Below are 27,129 nucleotides of genomic sequence, written 5' to 3'. Positions count from 1 at the left end.
TGGCCTGGTCTGAAGCATAGAATGGATGGCATCTCTTTAAATCCAGTTTTACAGAACAACAGTCTTTACAACCTGAGTAGTATTATCATTGACTGTAGACACTCCAGACAATAATTTTTCCAGGGATGTGCAGAATGGAGTTTTTGTTTTCCTCTTTAACTATATAGCCAGTTGACAACAGATAAACAATTCATGTGCTCATATCCAAACTACTTTGTTTTCCTCTCTGTTTAAACAAATCTTTGCTTTTATGTGAACTCACTATTAGTAATTTGTTTAGATTTGAATTTTAACTTGCACTCAAGGAAAAGTGCAATACAAAAATAGGCTGAATTTAACCAAATTCAGCAGAACTGTTGAACATCCTGTCCTGAGTCATGACTGTCCTTGCCAGTTTCCCTTGATGCAAATGCCAAAGCAAAACAATGTTGTATTGATTAATTATGGCAGCCTTTCAAGACATGTACTCAATATGGACTACAACCTCAGCATCAATCAAGAATTGTGCACATGGCCTTGCTGGCACTGGCTCATACGTTGGAGTGTCACTATGCTTTTATCATTTCAACTGTTGTTTGGATTCTGGATTAGAGTTTTGTATCCAGATTTTCTTTCCGGATAGGAAATGCTTCTTAAAAATTTACCATGTCTGAATTCAGTATCTCAGGAATCTCTTTGGAACAAAAGTTGAGAATATTGATATCATACATTTCAGATGTCAACATTCTGTTTCCCCAAAGTGCATAGACCATCCATCCATCCATTTTCCAACCCGCTGAATCCGAACACAGGGTCACGGGGGTCTGCTGGAGCCAATCCCAGCCAACACAGGGCGCAAGGCAGGAACCAATCCTGGGCAGGGTGCCAACCCACTGCAGGACACACACAAACACACCCACACACCAAGCACACACTAGGGCCAATTTAGAATCGCCAATCCACCTAACCTGCATGTCTTTGGACTGTGGGAGGAAACCGGAGTGCCCGGAGGAAACCCACGCAGACACGGGGAGAACATGCAAACTCCATGCAGGGAGGACCTGGGAAGCGAACCCAGGTCCCCCAACTGCGAGGCAGCAGCGCTACCCACTGCGCCACCGTGCCACCCTGCATAGGCCATTCTCATGTGTAATTGTTAATGAGGAGTAGTTAAAGCTAAATTTAATCCAATCTCTACAGAAGTTGTTTCCACTCAGGATCCTTGTGGGTACAGGATTTTGTTTAAACTAGTTTTTAAAAATAGTTAATTATTTTACTTGCAATTATTTTACTGATCTCATTGTTTAATAAGTTGATCTTTATTTTCTTATTCTGTAGTTAGAAAATAGCTTGAGATTTACATTCATAAGAATTTACAAATAAAACCTGCAGCTATTGGAAATTGGTGGCTTATTGGCTATTTGGTGGTGGTAAAACACTGACTTGGTGAGAATAAATCTTTAAAGCCATTGGATTCTCCTACAAAACAAACATAGTACGGTAGTAGGGTGTTGTACCGTGTTAGCCAGTGAGAATTCAAGCAAAATGACACCTTTTATATTGTAATCTGCTCAGTTATTAAATAAGAGGTCATTTTGCTTGACTTTAATACAAATGTAATGACATTACAATATTTAATTTGGCTGATTTTGGCAGGTCAATTTAGTTCTGAATTAAGAAGTATACACTACAAATTATAAATGCTGCAAACATGTAATCTTTATGTGTTAGTACAGAGGAGCTAGGGTCTGGCTACTCTTTCAGACCCTAACCCTAAAAATCTTGTATGAATGGTATAAAAGCTTAAGTCAATGTTCAATTAATATTTATGAGAAATACCAGCAAATACTAATTTCTTTGTACTAGAGCAAGACCAAATAAATAATTAACTTTGTAAAATTCAATGAAACAAAACCAAACTATTGAAATGCCTGATATATCAATAGTCTCTGTGGGCCAGTCTATGGGCCAATATAGAAAAGAAAAAAGAAAAAAAAAAAAAACACACACACACACCATTTTATACTAAACTCTATCCAACACAACATTAAATCTTATATAAATAGGATTTTATATCTTCTTTCTAAATAATAATAAAAAAAAAACAAACAAAAAAAAAAAACCACAGCATAAGAGCCTTACTTAGATTTTAAATGAAGGAGGGCATTAATTTATTCATAAAAAAGTCACACATTTTTCTTATCATTCCTACCAAATATTTCTTCGCCACAAACATCATTTGTATTCCTGTATTTTGATCCTGTTGGTTCCCAGCGCTGCTCCAAAGCCCAGAAGCAGTTGGTCTGTTGTGTTGGTATGACAGTAATGCATAGGCTGCTCTCTTCCACCTGTCCAAATGAGCCATAATGATACATCAGTCAGCATCTACAAGTGGTATAGTGCAATGCTTGCCTGGAACATTTATCTTTGTCAACATTTTTCAAGATAAACAATTGTCAGCAAAGGAGAATAAGTTGGGTAAAAATTAGACAACAACGACGGAAAAAACTTAAGAGCTTAATTGGTCAATACAATAGTGTTCAGCAAAATAAACCTTAATAAAACTGATTTTCGGAAATCCTGAATTTTGTGCCTTTAATACTGATTCTGTAGATTAACATTCTAGATATACTGGACTTCTAATTGTGCATAATACATTCCAGTCATTGCCATTTTTCATATGCATTTTCCCTGATCAAAATTACAAGATGAGGAGAATATCCCATTAGAAATTGGCAAGAACCAGCAATTTTCCAGAAGCCATTCCATCACTAGCTAGTTCAACATAAAATTACCCTCTGCAATTTCCAGACTCCTACAGGTAATGGGAGGTGACTTTACAAAATCCCAGTGCAAAACTATTAGAACATGAAAAGCACCGTCAGACCGCAATGAAGGCAAGGAGAACTCACAATAAAACAAGAAGTGAACTTCCAAATTACTCAGAAGAATATCTTAACAATAAATACATTTAGTGGACAGCTATTAGTAAAACAGTTTTATTAATTCAGTTATTTAATATATATGAACACACTATTATTTCAGCCTTTTGTTTAAAGATATTTTTGAATACAGTGCACATGTGCACTGTAATGTGCAAGATATGCTAGACTTTTTAAACAGCACTAATAAGACTATTTAATTATTCATATGTGAAAATTTATAATACTGAAGAGCTGGATTATGAATACTAGACTCTTGCAATTGTACTTAATTTGGAGGTTATGAAACAATCAAGTACAGTACCAGTCAAAAGTCTGGACACACCCAGATATTTTCATGTTTTTTAGAAATCAAATTACATTTTGTCACCTACAAATTATACATAAAGTATAATGCTTAGTTGGTCAACTCCAATGATGGTATTTTTAAGAATATAAAAGTACAATGATATATGACTTTTTAATAACAAAAACCATTAAAAGAATTACAAATATTTGATAATAGTGCTGGGAGGTATACCGGTTCATACCAAAAACTGTTTTTGATTTTTGTTATGATATGGATTTTTCTTATACCGCAACACCGGTTTAAATAGCCTAAACAATGTTCGGAATGTGGCGCAGCGGGAAACTGTTTAAGGAGGGACCTTTTCACTGCTGCACCGCTAAACACGCATACAACGGAGTACATGCGTTAGTGGAGGTATTGAACTGTGAAAATGGACAGAGAACATTCCAAAACTGAAGCTGTAGCAGATGATAAAGTTGAAGATGATGACACAGAAGAACTTTTGCCGAAAAAAGGAGCCGTGTCTGTTGTCAGGAAATAGTTTGGTTTTAAAAGGTCGGATGTGGACCATTATGTTCAAATGTGTGAATACTGTTTCTATACTACTGGATAATACTGCAAGTGCTTCTAAAGGTTATTACTGCTTGAAATGACTGATTTTTTAATTTATTACTCACATGTAAGTACAAAGCTCCATTTTGCCCAAATAGTCTGCTACCTTAGTTTATCTTTAATTAATCATTTTAAATGCTAGTTGGTCAGAGTTAGGCAGGTTACATACAAACCTTAGTAGCAGAATTCAAATAAACTATGCAAGATTCCTTAACAAGTTTTTCTACAAGTTGTACTAAAAGTATAACAAGTCAAATGGTTGCAGCTTCAAATCAATCTTAAATCACTTTGACTCCTTCAATACTCAAAAGTGATGTAATTTTCTGGCCCACTTAACCCAGACCAAGGTCAAGAGAGGTGCTTGAGCCTATCCTAGCTAGAATAGGGCAGGAACAAACCCAGGACAGGGAGCCAGTTCATCACAGGGCGGATACCCACACACTAAAAACACAATTTAGTGTTGCCAATTCACCTAAACTGCATGTCTTTGGACAGTGGAAGGAAACCCATGCCGACAAAGGCATAACAAACTTGGCATATGGAGGACCCAGGACACAAACCCTGGTCTCCTTACAGCAAGGCAGCAGCTCTACCATTGTGGCACCATGCCCACCCATATTCAAAAGTCTTATGCAAATAGTCTGCAATTTTCCTTGTCACCTTTCACTTACCACCCTAAAGTATAGTTTTATATATTCTTTTTGGTTTTACAAAAATTGTACCATGCCTCATGTATTTCAAATAAAATACTAATTAGTTTAGCCACTGCTAGGGTAAACACCAATTAGAACTTAAAACTGAACTATTACTCTTTCAAATTAGGCAGAAGAAACTTGACAATTGGATTATGTCTTGGACCACATATTGCAAAAAGACATTAGAACTTTACAGCAATCCAGCCTTTCAGCCCAACAAATCTCACCAGTCCTATCCACTTAATTCTTACAAAAACATGGAAAATGTCAGCTAATTAATGTTAATGTTCTGCATCCCAAACAAAAAAGAAAAATACAGCACATCTTCCGTTTCCCTTGAGCACATCATTTATACAATAACATGAGGACACTGGCCGTTTCAACATCTTAGGGAGGCTTTGTTGTTCTTTTATTGCTTGTCCTCCTCAACCTCATTCGAAACAATTTACACATTCGTAACTGCAAATCCTGTAAAAATAATGCTTTGAAAGCATAACTGCTAGGTTCATGCACCTGTTATACAATAAATACACACACACACACACACATAAACATACAGTGATGTTGTGTCCCCAGAACACACACACATTTTCAAACTTACTGAGATAAACAAGAAAGGCAGAGGAAAACCTTGATGCTCAGTAAATCAGATGCATTACCATAACCAAGCAGAGCTTGAATACACATACAGCACACATACACTTTAACTGAACAAAAGCTTTTTTCTTTAAAACACTGTGTACATGCAATAAAACACCTTTTTGGAAACCACCACAGTCCCCACCAGAAAAAAAGTGGTTTGAGATGATGAGATCTTTTGGAAAACACCTCTTGAGAAATGGGGAATGTCACTGTAAACACTCACTTATTCAGCAGAACTGTGCCGAGCATGTAGATGATAACAAACTAGGTGGAATGGGACATAACCTAGAAATTATCAGAATCATTTCACAGGAAACTGGATCCTGGATACAATATTAAAGGCTTGGGTATGCGAGTCAGTTTATTTTGGAAAAATTAGAAGAATAGCGATTTACATCCTTTGTTGTGCTGAATGGCTTGTACCCATCAAAATTGTTGTATTGTTGTAATAATCACCTTATGTCAAAACAGAGAACATACTATACTGCTCATTCCATTTCAGGACCATAGGGCTGGAGACTGTCCCAGTATTGCTTGGCCATAGGGATGTCGCAAGAACCAATTTTTTGGTACCATGTCAATATCAAAATGCCAAAAATGTAAGAGTACTAGCTTTATGCAGTATCTATGCCAAAGTGAAAGTCAGTACCACACTGATGAGTGACTGCAAGTAGATGTATTACTTTGGAAGGCACAATATTACAAGTGTGAGTAAACACATGTAAAATGCCTCACAGTGCTACAGGACCACATGAACATATATCAAACAGAAAAGCGACAGAAGTCGTGTGGAAATAAACATTTTAGTGCATGACTAGAATTGGCTCAGAAACATCTATGGATGCTTTGAGAGTGCATGACATTACTAATTAGATTCTAACTATAATTGCTTAACTTGCAGATGGAAAGATTAAGGTTTCTTAAATACCATATCCCACACTATCCTGATAAAGAAACGGAGGCTTTCAATTGATTCTTTAATGATTTGTCTATAGACATTCATCTGAGCACCCACCCTTTTCCTAAATGGCTTCAGGGTCACACATTGTATGATGTGGGAGAAAACTGCACAGCCGCAGTGCTAACAACAGTTATAGCAAATAAAACACTAGACATGTTACAAGTGAAGCTGCCATTTGGTGTATCTAAACCAGCAATAAAAAGGAGCTTACTCAACTTGTGAATAACAAGATAAAATGGAGTGTTTCAATGCTTTGAAGCCCAAAGCACAGCTCTCTAGTTAATTCAACATGTATCGTGTTAACAGAAAAGCACCACACAGACATGCAGTTACAGCAATACAGACAAAACAGCATATTGAAGACAAATCTGCAAGTGCTAGATTTGTATCAGACACTTGGCTTTTAAAGGTAAACACACATTCATTAGTACAATCTCTAAAATGCAATTATCGCAGTCAAAGCACACACAGTATGTCATATGTAAGAGTGGAAGTCGAATTGCACCTAGTAGGTGACCAGGTAACTGTTAAAAGAAGACCAACTTTATTATCTGCCGAGTTTGTGCTTGAGTTTCATATTTTTATCTTCTGAGCTTATGCTTAAGGTGTTATTTATATTCACTATGATAAAGGCATTTTTAGTGACATAATAGCAAAATATACAAAGCTTAAGAGAAAATGTCATCTATTAAGACATAATCATTGTTCTATTGTTATGCTCGGTCTAAGTTTCTTGTCGATGGCAAACTTGGGAAGCATATGATTCAGAAGGAAAATGAATGTACACCCTCTGCGCCGAGTGAACTTTTAACACATTTCAAAGTTATGTACTCCTAAGCTGACAGGACTATCAATCAACCTAGTGGACGGGATTAATTGTGAATATTTAAGGTATCAATGTTTGCCATGTCCCATTAGCAACTGGGAGTAACCAATCATGTTAAAAGTTTTCCAATTATGTAATGAATTCCTTGGAATTGTGATCTAATCAGTGAATTGTATAAATATAGCACAGAGGACACTCCTTTCCTTTGAAATACTTCCTAATAAGATTTGCCATGTTGCCTCTTGCAAGACTTAGATAATAAAGAATCATTTTTCCTGCCTTTTTGGGACACCCAATGGGGGGTGCCCGTTAAAGTTCTTCCACACATACACAGTCAAGCGGCGATTTACAGTCTACCGAGTTCAGGCAACTTGGACTTGTAGTTGAGGGCCATAAGAAATGAATAGCATAATACTGTTCCAAACATTGCCAAAAGCAGACACGGTAATAAATGTTTTGTTGTTATTATTATTTACAGGGTCTTGTTTGTTTTCCAACTCTAGGAGGGCCTTTTAATTTTTTTTTTTTGATTGGTGATGCTCCACATGGGCAATTCTTATGTATTCATCCTAAACCACCTTCCTTACACCAGTGTTTCTCAACCTATATGGTTATTAAATAACGAATTAACGTAAAAGTCTGATTTCATACAGGAAGCCTTAAAGTTGGTATAAACGTTAAAAAAAAAAAAAAAAGGGACAGATTTAGATCATTAGGGCAGGAAGAGTTTGAAACATTTGAAATTTGAATCAATTTGACTCATCTGTTAAATATTACTTTTTAGTAAATTTATATTTGCATCATTACCTGGTAAAATATATCTTAAGATGGCAAATGTTACAAACCTAACAGAAGCATTCTCTGATAAACCAGACTTTAAACTGTTTGTAACAGCATGCTTTTGAAGAGTTTGTTTAAATGAAAATATCCAGAATTATTTTAGAATTCACAAATTCAATAGTACAGATAAAATAATGTTTGAATGTTTATGTTTAATATTGGTTTTAAGCAGTATTTTTCGGTTAATAAGAAAATTTCAGAGAATAAAACTGGAATGTGCATGCAAGATAAATCCGGTTGACTGTGATGACATGGTTCTTTACAAATTCTATGTTAAAATTTCCCTACAATGATAAAATTAAATTTTGTGATTCAGCGTGTATTTACTTCATGATTTAAGGATTTTATAATTAAATGTTTTAATGTTAGATGCAATTAAATCACAATCATTTATGTGTTTTTCCCCCCATGGTATCGAATAGGTAGAGTGTTTTGTGAAATTTCACTGGTATTGTGACATCTTTACTTGGCACAAAGCAGTAAATCGTCCTGAAAAGAACGCATACACTATTCCTGTTTATCATAAGCAATAGAAAGAGACGGAATCCAATTTAAAAATAATATAGACTGTTTAAATAAAGTGGCCAATAATTTAAATACTGTATTAGATGTTTCAGGAAAAAATTAATTTGTTACTTACCAAATATTGTTTCATTATTTCTAAATTACCTTTTTAATGTGGTCTTTGGCAATGAAACACATTTCAGAATGTTAAAGACTGAAAGGCTCAGTTTGAATCACACACAGGACATTTAAAATGAAAATGCGCGGCTGAAATCGGCAAGCAGATCTGGCCAAAAGGGGAAAAAAAAAGCCTGTAAATGGAATTGGCAATAAAAATCCTGACTGATGAATCTCCAGTGATTTTGGCAAAATACACATTTGGAACACTGTGCCAAAAGATATGCCTTTAGAGCCAAAAATCTTTGAAAAAATATTATAAAAACAAGCAGATAAAATACTTTTACCTGATTATTACAAGACTCAATTTCAGTTTTGCCAAGTAGCACAAAAAACACACACCACCATTGTATCTGAAAGCCAAATGTATATTTGCATTTTATTTAGTGCACACCACATTCCCCATTGAAAATCTGGAGTCAAGTGCAATCTAACTCTCTAAGCATAACCACCATAGTATGTGCTATTCTGGAGAGGAAGCAGAGGAAAAAGGATATTGCTATTTTAAACTGACTAGACTAAATTTATGGTATTAAATATTTCCTTTCTAAACTAAAAGCATTTTGCATTAGGATGGAGAAGCAAGCAACAGTGACAAAAGTTATTTAGTTTGTTTGTTGTTTACATAACTTGGATCTCAAGATTTACTGGCTACTCTTAACTCAAATTCTATCCATCTCGTTTCTCAATTCATTTCCTTGTTTAAAACTGATTAGTACGCAAGTCCTTTTCAAGATTGTATATTAACCTAATCTGTAGCTTTTTAATGTACACTGTAAAAAAAAGTCAGTACATTTAACGGTAAAATACTTTAAATGGTGCAAGTAAAAGACCTTTTCTGAAAAAAAGGAAAGTTGCCTTATGTTCTACTGAAAATTACCTGTATATCTTAAACAATACATTTCATTATTTTTTACAGCCAAGTTCTGTAAAATTGATATTTTTCTACCTTTAAAATATGCTACATACCGTTTGCTGATCCATTACAATTACACTGAAAAAATCTTTTAATTTTACATTAATACTGTTAAATAGCGAAGGTAAACAACTGTAAAATGTAAAACGGCAAAGCGCTGTTTCAGTAACACCTAAGTTACGATATTTGCATAAGGACACGCCTGGTCAACCGCATACCTTTGAATAGTAGGGAAAAAAACTTAAACTAAGTTAACAAACTTATTTTTCCCTCCATGCTGAAGGTTTTTTGAGGTTATGGAAGCCGATTTATAGTGGGTTGTATTCGATACGCTGGCACACCTGTAGGACACCATACACCACAAAAGCAAACTTTACTTTTCCACCACACAATGTGCCATAACTTCCTTAAATATTGAATTGTTTTCAATGTGTATCATTAAATGGTGCATGTTTGCTATTGGTTGTTACTTTACTGATGCAAACTGTGTACTGGGATTTGACTCTGACAATACTTTCTAATGGATTATTTATTAGCATAATTATTACACTGTATGAATTTCTGGTTATGGCTAAACACTCCCTTCTGTTGGAATGTGTTGTAAAGAAAAAAAACAGTTATTTACTACAAAGTTATACCGTAAACCTAAAAATATTGTCACCTTATTATGGTAAAATTTGGCAACCCAGCTGCCAGTTTTTTTACCATAAAAATAAAATTTTTTTATAGTCCTAAAAATACTGTCACTTTTTTTTTTTTTTTTTTTTTTTTTTTTTTAAAAAGGTAAAAATTCTGGCAACCCAACTGCCAGTACTTTACCATAAATTTAACATTATTTATTTTATTTTTTTTACAGTGTATACATTATGTAATTTGTAAAACTAATACCTTCTACTCAGTAATAAGTGATACACAAAAATTAATAAATTGAATATGTGCACGCTTTGCGCTTCATTTTTAAATTAACACAAGTTTATTTGTGCTAAACTGTTTATTATGTTCTTTTTAGGTTTATTTTACTAAATTCACACAACATGATAATTTGTTCACCAAATACTAGTTGCACTAGTATGCACTAATCTACCAACTCATCACCCAAAGCCATTAGCTTTAATACACACGTCTGTGTGTGCACTGAAGTACACCTCTGTGTAAATTCTTGTGAGAAAAAAAAAAAATCATCCTGAACTACAAAACAAACAAGTCATACGACAGTCTCCATAAGGGAGGATGTCAGAAAAAAGCAGCAGTTTATTTACACACAATCTTTTCTTCATTCAAAGAAAGGCAAAAGGTAATTTTAACTAGATAAGCATTGTCTTGGAGAATATTAATTTGACAGTTAAACTATATTCAAAATGTACATTAAAATTTATGACACCTATAACGATATTATATATATCTCTAAAGGATGTGTATCTGGACTCCCTCCACCCTAATCGGCTTACATATGGACTTTATACAAGCAAGATAATTCTGAGTATACAACATTGGTTCTTTTTAAACATTACTGGCTTGTATCATTTTGAGCCAGGATAAGCTCAAAATCCCCACAACCTTAAGAATAATCTAGTTACAGGATATAGGAAGGATACTTCTTCCAAGCATAAGAAACCAATCTGAAAACAAATGGTTAATTATTTTTATTTATTTAAAAAAAAAAAAAAAAAAACCCTTTAAGAGAATCCATCAGGTAATGTATTGCTCACAATTCTCTATTGGCGAATAGCCTAAAATGAAACTTTAGGTATTGCACAACATTACTGGAGACAGAGAGTCTATGCTGGGGCACAATGCCTACAGCTGCCCCGATAAGATGGCTGACTAATACAGGATCACCACTGGCCTTGCTGAATCTCATTATGAAAATCTGAATAATTCTGTCTTACTGAACATAACTTTTGCCTGTCATATTTTTATGCCCATTAGCTATGATGCATTGAATGCTGGGATTGATCACTTACTATACTATGAACTTAATTTGACCTTGTACATTTTAATTAAGAACTGCCTCCATACAATGAACTGATTTAATGACATCAACCTTGACTAGTGGATAGCTTTAGCATCTGTCTTTCGTATTTGAGGGAGGATGTTTTTTTACATGTAACATTAAATGCAAGATCTTTGAATATTTAAAAGGGAGCTCCAAGACTATGTACTCAGTTTCTTAGATTACATAAGAATCTGAAGAAGGACTGATTTGTTGAATTTAACTGTGGTCTAGTTATTCAACTCCATCCAAAAACAATATCAAATCACGTATCTTCACAGAATACACTCTACTTTTATTTAGTTTAGACTTTAATACTACTCAGAAATACTGATTCATAAAACAATCCCTTTCACTGCCTCTAAGGGATATTTTATTCCAAACAGCACTATTTTATTGTGGTAGAGAATTAACTATGTATAATGTTTATGCAATTAACTAGGATGAAAAAAAAGCAGTAAATGTTGTTTCTTTAATTGCCAATATGACAAATCCCTTATTAATGGGAGCTATTTATTTTGTGTACTAGATATTGATTACATTTTCAGCTTTGAGCCTTAATCTTCCCCATCATATACATTATAGGACATGATCAATGTTTCACCATTATATAAATTTGTGTGAAAGCCAAAAGGGAACCACCTATCTCCCACTATTCAATTTAATATAGATACAAGATCACGCGCAACAATTACAGAGGGACTAAGATGCTGATACCAGTCCTGGAAATGCCCCTGGACAAACAGTGTCAGTTTAAATTTAACAGGGTCCTTAAAAGCTACAGCATTTAAATATATATTCACATATATGGACTTGTATAGAAAGGGGGCCCCTACCTCCAACCTCAAAAACAGTTTACATTTACATGCATGTCTGCTTACTTTAAACAGGGAGGCCAAAACCCCAAACCAACCCCACACCGCTCTTCTAAATTCTTTGCAAATATATATAACTAGCCAACCCGCGGCGTACCATACGCCGCATAATCAGGCTGGGTTTTTAATGATTTTTAAGCACAGGGAAAAAATTAACATTTGAAAAATCCGGAGGAGAGGGGAAGGACGCCCATTACGCCCCATCCATCATGCTAGTCTGCTGATTTCTCGTTCAGTAACCTGTGAGTAGTGATAGGCGGAGTGAAGCCTCACGAAGCATCAACACGTTTGAAGCAATTGTGTCGGAAATCGTATCGAAGCATTTAACACTCACCTCTGTAGTGACACTTCCTGGCCATTTTTATTAACGTTACAGAAACTTATGATACACTTCAATGATGTCTGTTAAAACTCGTATTGCTTTTATTTTTTCGCAGCTACAGACTGACAACGAAGAGAAGGGTTCGTCAGCAGCTTCTAGTGTGTGATGTGTAAAAAATATAAATATAACTTCTTTAACTGCCTTGTGGCGCTGTAGTAGTACGGCTGCTTTGCAGTAAGGAGACAGTGGAAGATTGTGGGTTCGCTTCCTGGTTCCTACTTGTGTGGATAGCAAATTATCCGCGACAAACAAACTGTTCTACACGCTGCAAACCAACCCGAGGCATAGTATACGCCGCTTTTTCAATGTTTTTTAAGCAGAGGGGAAAAAATGAACATTTGCAAAATCCGTAACGCTGCTTTCAGTAAGTACAATGCACACGCGTTTAGTTTGTTGGTGACTTTTTGCCAGCTGTCTTTCCTGGTTTGGGCTGTTTTTGCAGTGTTACCGCTTGTGCATATTAAATCTTGAATTCTTTTGAGTAACTAATTAACTAACTAACACCCACCCACCCACTCAGCTTGTGTGAAAAAAATGCGCCCATTCTTTCATCATTTTGTTGCAGCAATACAGCATACATTGTGTTTTCATTCAGCGCGGAGGTGCGCATTCATCTCGGATTATTACATCCAGCTAATCTGCTACACGACTGCGTTTGAAAAACCGACTTATCCCTGATGAGTTTCACCGGCATTAATGATTAGGAATTTGGTTGGAACAAAACACTGCAGCCACAGGGGTTCAGCAGGACCGAGTTTGGGAAACACCGCTGAACACTCATGGCTCTTTGCCAACTCACGGCGTATCATATGTCGCATAATTATGTATTGATGGGTGAACACTTTCTGAACGACACAGTTGTCCAAACAGAAGTGAAAGTAAAATCGAGCCTGGTGCATTCTTTAACTGCATTCTCTGTCTTGTAGCGCAGTGGTAATGTTGCTGCTTTACAGTAAGGAGACTGTGGAAGATTTTTGGTTCGTTTGGGCTGCATTTGCAGTGTTACCGCCTGTGCATATTAAATCTTGAAATCCTTCGAGTAACAAATTAACTAACACCCACCCACACACACACAGCTTGTGTGAAAAAATGCGCCCGTACTTTCATCATTTTGTTGCAGCCTATCAAAGACTTGCTGCCCCCAACTCAAGGTGGCTCAGAGGTCCATGTGTAGCGTACAACAGATGAACATAAATGACGCTGTTTTTTCCGAGGCGTCGCGTCCCAGTTAGTGGGCGTGGCTCTGCGAGTTGTCGTTGTATCCAATGGTCATAGAGTTGGTGGGCGAGGCTCTTTCCTACTTGTCGGCGGCTTAGTGAATCCACGCCTCTTCCTGCGTGCTTTCATGGGTGTCTTGTTTTGGTGTGCGTGCTTTCATGGGTGTCTTCCCCCTTTGGCGGCGACTTTGTGAATTATATATATATAGATTATATATACACACACACACACATACACACAACTGCAGACTGGTGCGAGGGTGGGTTTGCGTGGCAGAATACAACTGATGAAAAACACAAAGATATACTTGAGTGAATGACAATCATAAACATCTGATATGTATATGCAAATTTCACATTAAATCTTACTGATTACTTGCTTCAACTGAAAAGAATACACTTCACTGTAAAATCGTGTTTTGCAATGACCATCAAAAAAAGCAGTCACCACAAAAGCAGGAATTAATCTAATGTAGGAATATTGAACTCATGGACAATTATGTATAGCATGTTCTAGAATAAGCAGATCCAGTGACAATACTTTCATTATTTCTTATTTGGCTGATGCCTTTATCCAAGGGAACTTAAAACATCTGAGATTCAATTGGTTACATTTCTCTTATTTTTCCAATTGCACCACAGGTAGGTGGAGTGCCTTGCTCATGGTCATGCAGTGTCAGTAGCAGGAACTGAACACACAATTTCAAGGTTTAAAGTCCTAGGTCCAACGCCTTAAAAATTACACCATTCTTCCTGCCAAAAACATTAGCTCTAGGTTTTAAAAAAAAAAAATACAAATATTGTATACAGAAAAGATCCTAATTACATAGCACTTCTGATACACTGGATTAACTGAATGCACAATAACCGAGGCCTACTGTCTAATGAAATTTCCAGGGTGAAGCCAGGTAACACTACACTCTGACACCTTCAGTGACCTGCATACTGAAAATAAATTGTATCTTTTAAATAACATTTATTCTCTACATACTGGCAATACAGTCATATGAAGTATTTGAAAAAGTATTCCAGTGCTTGCAAAACATTGCATCTTTACACATCTGAAACACAGTTGAGAATATGATCTAGTTTATATTTTCAGACTATAATTAAAAGTCACCATTAAGTAAAACGTACTTTAACTCAATATGTGTGAAAGACGGTCTAACTACACTCAAAACTGTGCACAAAACTTAAAATGTACTTGGAAAAACTTCCATTTTGTGAAAGAGGTTTTAGGGTGTTAGCCCTATACTTAAAACTAATTGGAACAAAATCTAGGGATTGCATTAATCCATAATCCTTTAACAGCTTTTGTTTAAACACCCAATGGACCACTACTGCTTAATAAATCTATTATGATAACTTCCTGCTAACAAGTAATCTCATTTTGCTCAACTGGAAGAATCCTAGCCTGGTGAACACATTTTCCCCACAGTGCTGTTTTTATTTTCTTAAGAAATTTGTCATGTCCTCACCCAAGTGTATATTCAATCACCTGAATTCACTGAATTATCGCCAAACCTATGGCTATGTCAATACCTCTTTTTCATTTTTGTTATTTTATGATTCTTAAGGGTTTTTTTTTTTTTTACATTATATAAGATGGAGCCATTATTTAACAGATTATTTATTGATATGTACATTATAATGAAATTTTAAAGACAATAAAAAACTGGCAACAATACAAGCACAAATCAATCCAAAAATTACAGTATACCTCCTTTTTATACTTGCAAGTCTTCAATTTATTCACAATCACTGCCTAATCGTCAATTAACACACCTCTGTATTTTTTCCTTTTAAAAAGGTAACTAAGCAACAGTTACAAGCCATGTTAGCAATTTTATTTTAATCAAGTTGTCACTGCTCATTGTAAAACTAGTTGCAAGATAGTTAAAATTACAAGAAAAACATATTAATATGCTACTTTGCAAGAGCATCGATAAAATGTACAAAAAAAACATGCAACATGAAAACAGTGAAGATAATTAAATTGATCTTATTCACACTGAAATTATCTTCATTTCATTAATATTTTCAAACAAAAACCAGATATGTGAATGGCTTATCCTGGGCTTTCCTAGCCAAACAAATTTACCACCGATCCTCAAGACCAGCATTTAAACCATTGGTACAGATGCTAGCCTCAAGAAGGCCAGGGACACAATCATGAGCACTCTCCTCACAATACTTGTGACACACAACACTAACCCAAGCTACAAAGAGAGTCCAGTATGTAGTCCTTGCGTCACTGCTATAGTCGCCTAAATACACACCTCTTTCATCACCAGATTTCAATAAAGAATATTCTAAAGAAAAGCTCAGCAAAAGACTTTAGCCCTATTCTGAAGATCTACTGCTATTGCTTGAAGGTCAAATTGATGAGACACTCTAGAAAGTACTTACAATTAAAACTCAGAGAAATAAAAGTACAGCAGGGGGAGAAAGACCGTCATCTACAGTATATGCAATTTGTTCCTTATGCATTTATACACCATTGGAGCTGTTTGAACCAAACTTTGCAAAGTAACTTCCTATAACACAACAAGTACACCCAGGAACATGGACAAACACCCTGCAAAGGTATACTGATGGATATACTATAAAGTGACAGACGTAAATAAACACACAGCAATCTATCAGGCATATGAGGAAATCAGAAGGCAGGTATGCTTTACTAAGAAATGAACAGACAGCCATCATTTGTTGATTTGTTTTTTTTATCATTTATTCACGATTCAGGTTGTAGTCTCAAAGGACACAACCCCATAGATGTTACAAACGGTACAATTTCAAGTTTCAAATTTTGCAAAGTATTCACCTCTATTCAAGAATTACAAAACTTTTGCAGAAAATTTGCAACAGCTCCAAAAACAATAGATGGCTTTGGAAAGGAGTAATTCTGGCACCTCAAAATTACATTGTGAAAAACGAATGTGAAAATGGCAGGGTTGGGCAATCATATTCTTGGAGTGCTGTATACTTTTGTTCTAACCAATTTCTAAATTAGAAACAACTTTTTCTGGTGGAACACACCATTTACAAACACCCACCAAAAATGACAGATTAAAACAAAATGTACGTTTCTTGGGATTTTATACTGAAGCCGCCTTTGGAAAGTAGCTAGTGCCTGTGCTGCCTCAGCTTCTTTAGGTGCCCAGCTAGCACAGAACATCAGGACTATCAGTGAAGGTGGCAGGAAATGAAAGATCTAGCAGAATGGTGATCAACTTTGATGGTACAACAGTTTTAAAAGCTCATTTTAAGATTATACGCAGCAATCTGGCACAGCAGTTTATATTAAAGAGATTTGCCAGGGTGGTACGAAATAAACAGTAAATGGTATCTTAAGGTCTGTCAGCTGAGACAATATGCAAAAAGGAGGGGGTCTAAACATTAATCATAATCTGGGAGAGTACTAAAAGGACTGTAGACATTAAGATTATTTCTTGACACAGTGATGACTGAGGTCTTTTTGAAGAAGGCAACGAAAGTAAAATTAAGAAGTCAAGGAGACCACCAGCTAACTGGTTGTTACTGGTTATACCAATTGTTTAAATCTCTACTTCTGTCATTCACAGAAACAGATGGGGATTCATGAGGTGCTCCTGGCACTCACGCAGGAGGAACTTATCACAACCAAAACAAAGAGGGTCAGATGCAGTATACCCAAGATAGTACCCTACTAGTTGCAGATTAAGACCAGACTACGTAGTACTGTAATAATAGGAGACGATCCTAAGGTCTAAATGCTGTTGCAGTGAACAGCATAACAAAATCAATACCAAGTTTAACTAACTCACAGCAGGCTGTTCAATAGTGGCATGAAGGCAATTAATGTCCAGCTCTCTCAATTTATGACATGCCAGTACACATTCTTCTCAATTTAAATGGACAGAATACTGAAGAAGTATGCATTCATTAAATATGTTGAAAAATAATTGGAATTGTTAAGCTACATTAGATCAAAGTGATGGTCTCTGTCATTATTATAAATGTTATTCACTTGAAGCATATGAAAAGGGCCTGAAATCCCCATATATAGGGTAACAATGATGAAAAGTAAATATTTATAGAAACATATCTGAAGCAGGTGGCACGGTGGCGCAGTTGTAGCGCTGCTGCCTCGCAGTTAGGAGACCCGGGTTCGCTTCCCGGGTCCGCCCTGCGTGGAGTTTGCATGTTCTCCCCGTGTCTGCGTGGGTTTCCTCCGGGCGCTCCGGTTTCCTCCCACGGTCCAAAGACATGCAGGTTAGGTGGATTGGCAATTCTAAATTGGCCCTAGTGTGTGCTTGGTGTGTGTGTGTGTGTGTCCTGCGGTGGGTTGGCGCCCTGCCTGGGATTGGTTCCCTGCCTTGCACCCTGTGTTGGCTGGGATTGGCTCCAGCAGACCCCCGTGACCCTGTGTTCAGATTCAGCGGGTTAGAAAATGGATGGATGGATGGATGGATGGATGGATGGATATCTGAAGCATAATTATCTCTGTGTTGCTCATGTGCGAATCTATCATCAGAGTGACCAGGCTGCATGCCCTTGGACCTTGGCATATGGATTTTTCAAAAATACATGAAATGAGTCTTACAGTGGATCCATTGAAATACTAAGGTCTAAAAGCCCAAAAGCCTAACTGTTTGGTTTTGTTTCAAGTTGAACTGCTGAAATCAAGTTATGTTAATAAGTCCATTATTAAACAAAAGTAACAAACCAGTTTGAGTTGTTGTTTATATCCTGATGTTTTCAAATTCTACATATAAAATTGTTCAATAAACATTCAAATACAACATACATTCAAATGCCTTTTTGAATTATTTGAAAAAAACTGCATGCTAGACTAATACAATAGTTGATAAACTATTATTTTGTAATCAATATATGACAGTCCTAGTTGCAAGCTTTATTGGGCTGAATGTCCAGTTCCCTTTGAAATTGTTCTAATGTTTTTGACAGGAGAGAGGTCTTTGATGTGCAGCATAACCTTACACTTTGACACCATATTTGCAGTGGTACAATCTGACAAACTGCGGTGGGCTGGCGCCCTGCTCGGGGATTTGTTCCTACCTTGCGCCCTTTGCTGGCTGGGATTGGCTCCACCAGCCCCCCTTGTTACCCTGTGTTAGGATATAATTGCAGGTTGGAAAATGACTGATTGACAATATGACAAAACAGACTTTAACTGGGCAAGGCTAGCTAGCATTAGACCAAATCATCTAACCTGAAAAACAAAACTTTTCATAATGATTTTGATAAATTGAAGGAAGAGATTTTGTTAACCCAACACAATAATTATCAACTTATTTGATGTTAAATCCTATACATTGCAACCAATTTATAAAACAGTGTGTGAGCCCAATTTAAGAAATACATTTTAAATTAAAACTAAGAGAAATTGCTATTGGGAAATGCTTTAAAGCAATAACTAGACTAAGTTCAGGAAACGCAGAAGGAATAATTTTCTTGTTAACAGATTATTCCCTAAAATGCTTTTAAATACTTTGCTTTACAATTGAGAATTTGCAAAGAAGGATAACTGTTAATTAATACTCACTCACATCTGTGTATTTATTATCAAGAGGCTGCTTTAATAGCTGACACTGTGAAAATTTGTATCAAAAAAAAAAAAAAAAACTGGAAAAAAACTTAACAGGTCCTGGGAAAATACATAAATAATAATCCTTGAGTTTTGTTATTTTACTGTGGAATTGAACCAGAAATTTCTGTTTTGAAATATTAGACCTAGACATAAAAAAAAAAAAAAATCTGGAAAACCAATCATGGGTAGGAAATTGTCTTCAGTTAATACACTAGTTAGAACACAACCCAGAAGGCACACTGGCACTACAGGACCTAGTCTGAGAGAGCCTATGAAAACAATGGGACCTTTGGACTTCATGTCAAACTATTGCTAAATCAGAGACCAATCACAGAATGCACACACCACTGTCCATGTTCAGAAATCTGTCACTCCTCTAATTTTGTACACCCATATTTTTCACTTCAGTTGCTACAAAAACAGCATGCCATCAAGAGCCTAATGTATCTCACTTTTTAAATCAATAACTACTGATTGCAACTGCCTATGAAATGATGTGCTTTTGAATTTGTGTCTTACAATAAAACAAAGGCCAAATGAGTACACAAAAGGACACCAATTTTAAGTGAATTTCACATTTTGAATGTGCACGTTTATAAGACAGCTGCTTAGAACTCCATCTGAATAACCACTTGCCATTTCTGACTGATGTAATATAGGGCAGTACTATGAATGTATGTAGTATTTCATAATACAGTGATGGCAGGACAGTTCCTGCTTTTCTTTCACAAAATATTCTTACTCATTTTTGGACAAAACTTGACAATAAAAATAGTCTACAATTACATTCACACTGTAATTCACAGTGTTGATTCTGGTAAACAATGGTGACAGTCCATATAACTATAATTACATATGGCATATAATGTTTACAGCACCACATTATCACTATGATTTATTTCTTTACTTTGCAGCAAGCAAAAAATACTTTAGAGTGGTCAAAAAAACTACTATGCAGAAAAACTGCACATAGATAAGATAAAGCAAACAACCATTTAACAATCTGAATAGCGGAAAATGCAACGTTTACTTGATTTGCCTGTGCTGAAGCCCATCAACATTAACCCAACTGAATGAAATGCAGCACTTAATTCTATGATAACTGAATTACATATGGCTGTCTGTGGGTTACAGCCTATAATGGACAGCCTTTTAGAGCTGCACCTTACAGATACTTTTCTGTATGCCAGATATACTGGATAAAACAAATAATAAACAAACAAAATCATTCTTTGACTTTGCTTAAATAAAAAATAGTCACTGCACATTTTCTGTTCAGTAACAGGGCAATTTCTAGCTTCTTCCCTTTTTAGAACATTACTAAATAGGCAACTTTAAATAGTACTTAATACTAAAATGTTTACTTTTTAAGTGTATGCCATTTGTAACATCTATGTTAAACACTATGTTTAATTCTATGTTTAAATCATCACAACTTGGTGTGCATGTTTTATTTTCTTGTTCTAGTCTGCTTTGTTGTTTTTCTAAAACTGAAAAGGAATTTCTCATTGTCTAATATATTGATGGAATATACGATTTTTTGAGTTTACATGAGACTAAATCATGGTGTGCACTTCCTGCCCAAATTTTAAAGTAGCAAAGATTGGGGTAACTTGTAGTTAGAAGCAGGGGACTGGTGTATGCATTTCAAAGACTGGGTTTTTGGGTGAAGATGCCTGCATTATAAGGAATATTTGTATTGTTGTCTTTGTCGTTTTACTTGGACAGTTCGTCGTTTTACTTGGACAGTTCTGCAAAATTTTCTACCTATGAACAGTTTTTAGAATTTATCAATGATTAAAAGATCTCAAATACATTTACACTCCATATGGTTAAACAAATACATTTCCAATGGTGGAAACAATTTTTATCCTTCCATTTCCTTATCTGTTTGTTTATATACAGATAACAGCAGATATACTGAACTGAAACAGCCTTTAGCCACATACCAATTCACGAGTCTGTTAACTACAGCAAGTGAAATAAAATAATTTTTATGGAGTTTATATGATTAACCACGTCTTCTTTTAGTGTGCCAAACAACAACTTTGAATGAAAGGACAGATGTTACAAGACAACATTTGCTAAACATTAAGCTCCTTCAGTATTATTTGTACCCGAAATGCGTTTGCCCACTGCATACATTTCCTTAACATAATTTAACACTTTTCTATAAAGTAATTCCACTGCATTGGTCCCTTGAGCAAGGCCCTTAACCTGCAGATGTTCCGTCCTGTGTATGACATTATCTGCATGCAGGCCTACAAGCAGGTCATCCAACCTTCTGGGAAACCTTGAGGATTGGTGGCAGGATTGGCACTCCAGCCACCGTAAAAAAAATTCACTCTGTTCAATTCCATTCAAACTAGTGTGATGCTAAGGTGTCACCTATTGCATGACTGCACTCCGGTCCTAAATTGGGATGCTGAGGTGTTTTGTCGTGTGGCAATACACTGCATCAGCGCATGCTCCTAACCTCTCTCTCTCCTTCTATAAAGCAAAAAATAAATGAGATCTTTGGTGCAAAATTAGATTAGGTCATTACTGTAACACAGAGGAGAAATACTGCTCAAGTAAACATGTCAAGGCACATTAATGAGAAGCTTTAGCAGGGTATAAAAATGTTCACTTCTCCTACATTATGTGTGCGCCTATGGCAATGGAAAAGACTCTATGCTCTGGTGGTAACTGCATGCACCTGCACAGGTGTATTGTTTTACGAGACTATTCAAATATTTAGGCTCCAGGCCCCCACAACTTTGAAACAGATAAATGCTGGAATGAAAATGTGATAAAATTTCAAATAAAAAGCAGAAAATGAGGACACTCATAAATAATACACAAAAGACAAGTATACCGTCTGGTCAGGTAAACCTACAATTCCATCTCTGGAACAAAGTTTGCCAAACTAAAATAGGAAACAAGTTACAGGATGGGGCGGCACGGTGGCGCAGTGGGTAGCGCTGCTGCCTCGCAGTTGGGAGACCTGGGTTCGCTTCCCGGGTCCTCCCTGCGTGGAGTTTACATGTTCTCCCCGTGTCTGCGTGGGTTTCCTCCGGGCACTCCGGTTTCCTCCCACAGTCCAAAGACCTGCAGGTTAGGTGAATTGGCGATTCTAAATTGGCCCTAGTGTGTGCTTGGTGTGTGGGTGTGTTTGTGTGTGTGTCCTGCGGTGGGTTGGCACCCTGCCCAGGATTGGTTCCTGCCTTGTGCCCTGTGTTGGCTGGGATTGGCTCCAGCAGACCCCCGTGACCCTGTGTTCGGATTCAGCGGGTTGGAAAATGGATGGATGGATGGAAGTTACAGGATGTCTAAAGCACTATTTTATGGGATAGTCATGTCATATTAGTTTTAAATACTGCAATGGCAAAATATCCAATCAACTGATCAATGCATTTATGCTATATCATCTTCCAAATCCAGGCAGCTCTGAGCAATTTTTTTAAAGGATCACAGAAGTTGAAAACTAGATGCCAACTTGGCTTTTAGATTTAGTTATTTACAAATTAAAACAATTAAATGCAAGAATGACAATGATCATGGAACTGAATGGAATAAAAGACTGCAGACAAGAAGGTCCCTCAAGCCTCAAGCAATGGTTCTGCAACTTGATCCTGGTGAATCCTGTGGCTACAGGTTACTGCTCCAATCTAAATGCTTTCAAAAGGACCTCTTGGTGCTTTTACTTCTCCATTTCTAGTTATTTTGTTTAAATTCAAAAACATCAAAACAACTACTTATTTTCACTGAAATTTAACAGTGTGTTTAGCATAAGGTAATTAATAAAAATGTTTATTAAAGAAAAACTGATCTATGAATTAAATCTATTACAAAACACACACACACACAATGTGTCTTTATAATCACCTTACTGAAACAAATCACACAGAGGAAAAGGAGCTTCTTAAAAGCAACAGAGCCAATGCTTATAAAAAAAATGGTTAGAAAGACAATTTACAGGCATCAAATTCTGTAAATGGCAATACAATCTAGTCTGATACCCCTTGGTCTTGGTCTAATTTCAAGTTCAGCTTTAACGCAATGTGTACACAGTAAAATGAGACTCTTACTTGCATATCTCCCATAAACCACTGACAGTAGCATAATACAAAACATCAGACAGTGAACAGAACATTAGACAATATGCATATGAAATACCTATTTGCCAATATATGCCGTTGTCAGAATGAGCACTTGCTGAGGGTTTGGCAGTCATAAACAGACTGCATAAGAATGCATACATAAAAATATATACAAACAAGTATGCATTGACCAATGAGTAGCATGTTGCTGCTCTGCAGCACACTATCCTCATTAACTACAAGTTCATCCACCCATTCATTAGGTTCATGGCAAGAACAAACCCTAACCAGGTCAACATCTGACTGCTAGGAGAAAGTTAAATAAATATGAAAATTAATAAAAGTACTGTGAAATATGACAATGGCTAACATGAAATGTATGAATGATTACATGTGTCACAAAAAGTTCTTCCTTGCTTATTGCTTAATGAATTTAACTTTTTCTATGACACCACACACAAAATGAAATAAACCCTGCATTGAAAACTGTCACTTTAATTCGTCACGCGGAGTAGCATTATGAAATTTGCTTGACTTGGGAATCCTGCGACTCATGTGCATGCTCAGATTTGTGACTATGCATACTGGACAGGCATGAAATAAAACGTTACCCAGAATGACAGTACAAAGTGGCTACTCTAATTCAAGAAACTCCAAATACATCATTAGGAGTCTATATCTGAAGTGTCTGCTGTAAATGTGACACTTGCTGGTTGAAGGTTTATGTCCTCTCTACTGTAGTCTCACCAAGTAGAAAAACTGTATTTGCTGGGACCCACCCTCTAAGGTTTGTCGAGTGAAAGTGACAGTTTTAACTTCAGGACTTATTTCATGTTGCATGTGGTGTCACAAATAAATAAATAAAAAAAATATACATAAAATGAATTTCAAGACATTTAATTATATATACAGATATTTCATGCAGTTATGTATTAATTGTTACATTTCACAATACATATATTTGTTTGGCTATTTATTTACCAGCATCGGTTACCTGACAAAGGTAAGTAATAAAATAAATTTAAAAAAAGCATTCCTCCTGAGCCTCTCCTCAGTGTCTTCATGTGTTTCAGCCTCTCTTGCCCAGCACTTCCACTCTTCATCGCAGTCCCATAAAGGCTCTGCTATTTAAGGTGCCTTGCTTGTCTCCTGGCTGCTTTTTGACTACCACCAATAGTGAACAGTCCCCCACTACCTGCTGTGAAAACATTATTCATATTCTTCCAAATACTTCCCATCTTTGAAGGCAACTCGGGTTGCACCTTGTTAGTATTTAACGACTCAACATTGCATGGTAAGTTATTAGCTTTGTTATCACTAAAATGCTCCACTTTAGCTCACTTTCTGCATAATAAATGAAGTCAAAATCAGGAATTGAACTTGGCACTTCTAAAGTCTTCGCTCTTACTACTGTGCAAACAAGGGAAAAAACTGATCAATGACATTGTTCTGAGGGTCCAGACACACACACACCTACCTCAGCATTTTATTACACAGTTGATAGATTTATTTTTATTTTACTATGTCTGAAATATTTCTCCATTCGCTCACAACCTGGGAAAAGTATAATCTACCTGTCTTACTGCATAGACTGACACTTCAGACTGCAGAGAAAACCCTACCCAGACACTGATATTGCCACTGTATCATCAAGCCAGCCTTAATTTGTCACTTCTTCTAAAACATAAACGGTACCTGATTAGATATAACTAAATACTAGATAATAATAACCTCTTTAGGCTGTTACATTGCTCACTGTGTGAAATAATTAAGAAATCGGATTTGGTGGAGGGCATTTTTAAGGGGGTTGCAGCCAAATCCTTACAAGTCTTCCTCAAGAATTCACCTGCCCTTCAGCATCCCTTTATGCTCTGTATAAATTGCTATGCAGCACCAACATTAACTCGACGCCGATTTGACAGTTTAATTGGTTTCTCTGGGAGGTTTTATTGGTCTAATTTGGAAAACATTTCAGCACCATTCAAGCTTATTTTTAACAGAAACAAAACGATCAATTAACCTGCATTTGCGCTTCTTTGCCGCTAATTTGCATAAAGGAACACCCCTTCTTAGCAAGGTCCCCAATAGAACCTCCCCCTAAAAAAAACATATATATTTGCATAAAGCCACGCCCTTTCCATGCGTAAACGATCACAGACGACAGTTTAAATGATTAATCATAATCCAAACACCGCAACATTAGGACTGTTTCCGTAGGGGGTTTTAAAGAATTTGCGCTGGTTGGCCCTTTACAAATCTGGCAACTCCGGTTCATACATTGGCACTGCAGTCACACCGATAAACAGGGGGTCCTCACGATGCATCCCCTTCTCCCCTCTGTTAACTGTCTGCTCCAAACCTTCTGCGTGTAGTAGCACAAACCAGGTGTCCACAGGTGACTTAAACAATATCAATCGCTTTGTTAAGGCGCTATGTGAAATGCACTGCTGCTTAGAGACCACTGATCGTCAGACGTCGCTTTACCCCTACAGATTAAAGCGCCGTAAAAGAAGAACTGTCTACCACTGGGAGAAGAAAATGATTATGTCGACATGAGCAGGCCTGGAATTCCTAACGGAAGGCAAAACTCGGCCGGACACCGTCGGAGTACTCACCGAGTAGCGATGTGATGAAGCTCTCCCTGTCCCGGGACTTTGCGGATTTTGATGTCTGAACTGTCCACCCGTGTTTCACTTCAATCCTCCTGTTGGTGTACCCCAACTACGTTCTGAAAACCTGCCGTAGCGTGTGGAAAGGAGAGCGTGCCCACCACGCGCCGCCCCAAACGCCAGCTTCCCAGAAAGCGTAGGGACTGGCTGCCTCTTTTCCTCTTTGCTGTTCTGTCTTCCCCTTTTCTTTGCAAGTACAATCTAGCCTAAGAATAAATATGAGCTGACATTGTTTTAAAAAAAGTCAAATATCGACGAACTGCTCGAGACAAGTGTGAAGAAGTCCAGTTGACCGCCCGCGAAACAGCCAATGACTGCGTCTCGTATTTAGGTGCAAAAAGCGGCGCGGAGGGGCGGGCAGGGGGTGTGACAGCAGGATTCCCAAGCTGTAATCGTCTATTCTTTATTGTGAACTGCTCCGCCATTTCCGTTCACTGTTAAAAACATTGCGTCTCCTTTCCGTTAATGGTGTTTAGTGTATGTTTAGAACAGCCGGGATAGTGGGGATCTGGGGAAACACAGTCGGTGTGTTGCACCCAAAACGTGGAGTCCAGCATTCCAACAAGCGCGCACGTGTAGGCTGGCAGGGACCGGGAGGGAGGAAAGAGGGCGGTGCGAGGCGCGGCTGGCTGCGCGCGCACCACTCAGGTGTCAGACAGTCATCGCTGAGCATATGGACGAGCGCGGCGTAGTGAGGAGGGGGCGATTATAGGTGGGAAATACCCGGTGGTCCCGAGGATTGGACACGCGGGGCGCTAATATTTCATGTGTAATCACAAATGGTTATTTAAATCCGTCTCCTAACGACACTGACTCCAACTAGGAAAGAGTTAGGGGATTAAAAATGGAGGAACTGGAGTTGATCTTATCAGCCATTTTACATTGTTCAAAATGGGCATTATCCCTGGTCTGTAAAATTAGAGTCCTAAAAAACT

The 27,129-nt window shown here is 36.9% G+C and overlaps 1 protein-coding gene across 3 annotated transcripts in view; it reads right to left on the bottom strand.

The window, feature by feature from the left end:
- slc20a2 (solute carrier family 20 member 2) overlaps window positions 1–26,774 on the bottom strand; it is a 132,741-nt gene extending 105,967 nt beyond the window's left edge. Inside the window, exons 1-2 of one of the 3 annotated variants that reach the window (XM_051928032.1) lie at window positions 26,141–26,769; window positions 2,192–2,327 (exon numbers count right to left, since the gene is read on the bottom strand). The gene's annotated coding sequence lies outside the window, so the exon portion shown is untranslated. Of the gene's footprint in view, window positions 1–2,191; window positions 2,328–26,140 lie in introns of all 3 variants that reach the window. The other 2 variants (XM_051928030.1, XM_051928029.1) reach the window with 2 other exon arrangements.
- Between the last annotated feature and the right edge of the window lie 355 nt (window positions 26,775–27,129).

This window comes from Erpetoichthys calabaricus, chromosome 5 (assembly GCF_900747795.2).
Source record: "Erpetoichthys calabaricus chromosome 5, fErpCal1.3, whole genome shotgun sequence".
Lineage (NCBI taxonomy): Eukaryota > Metazoa > Chordata > Cladistia > Polypteriformes > Polypteridae > Erpetoichthys > Erpetoichthys calabaricus.
The sequence above is the reverse complement of the archived record's forward strand: the minus strand, read 5'-3'. Positions and strand labels throughout refer to the sequence as shown.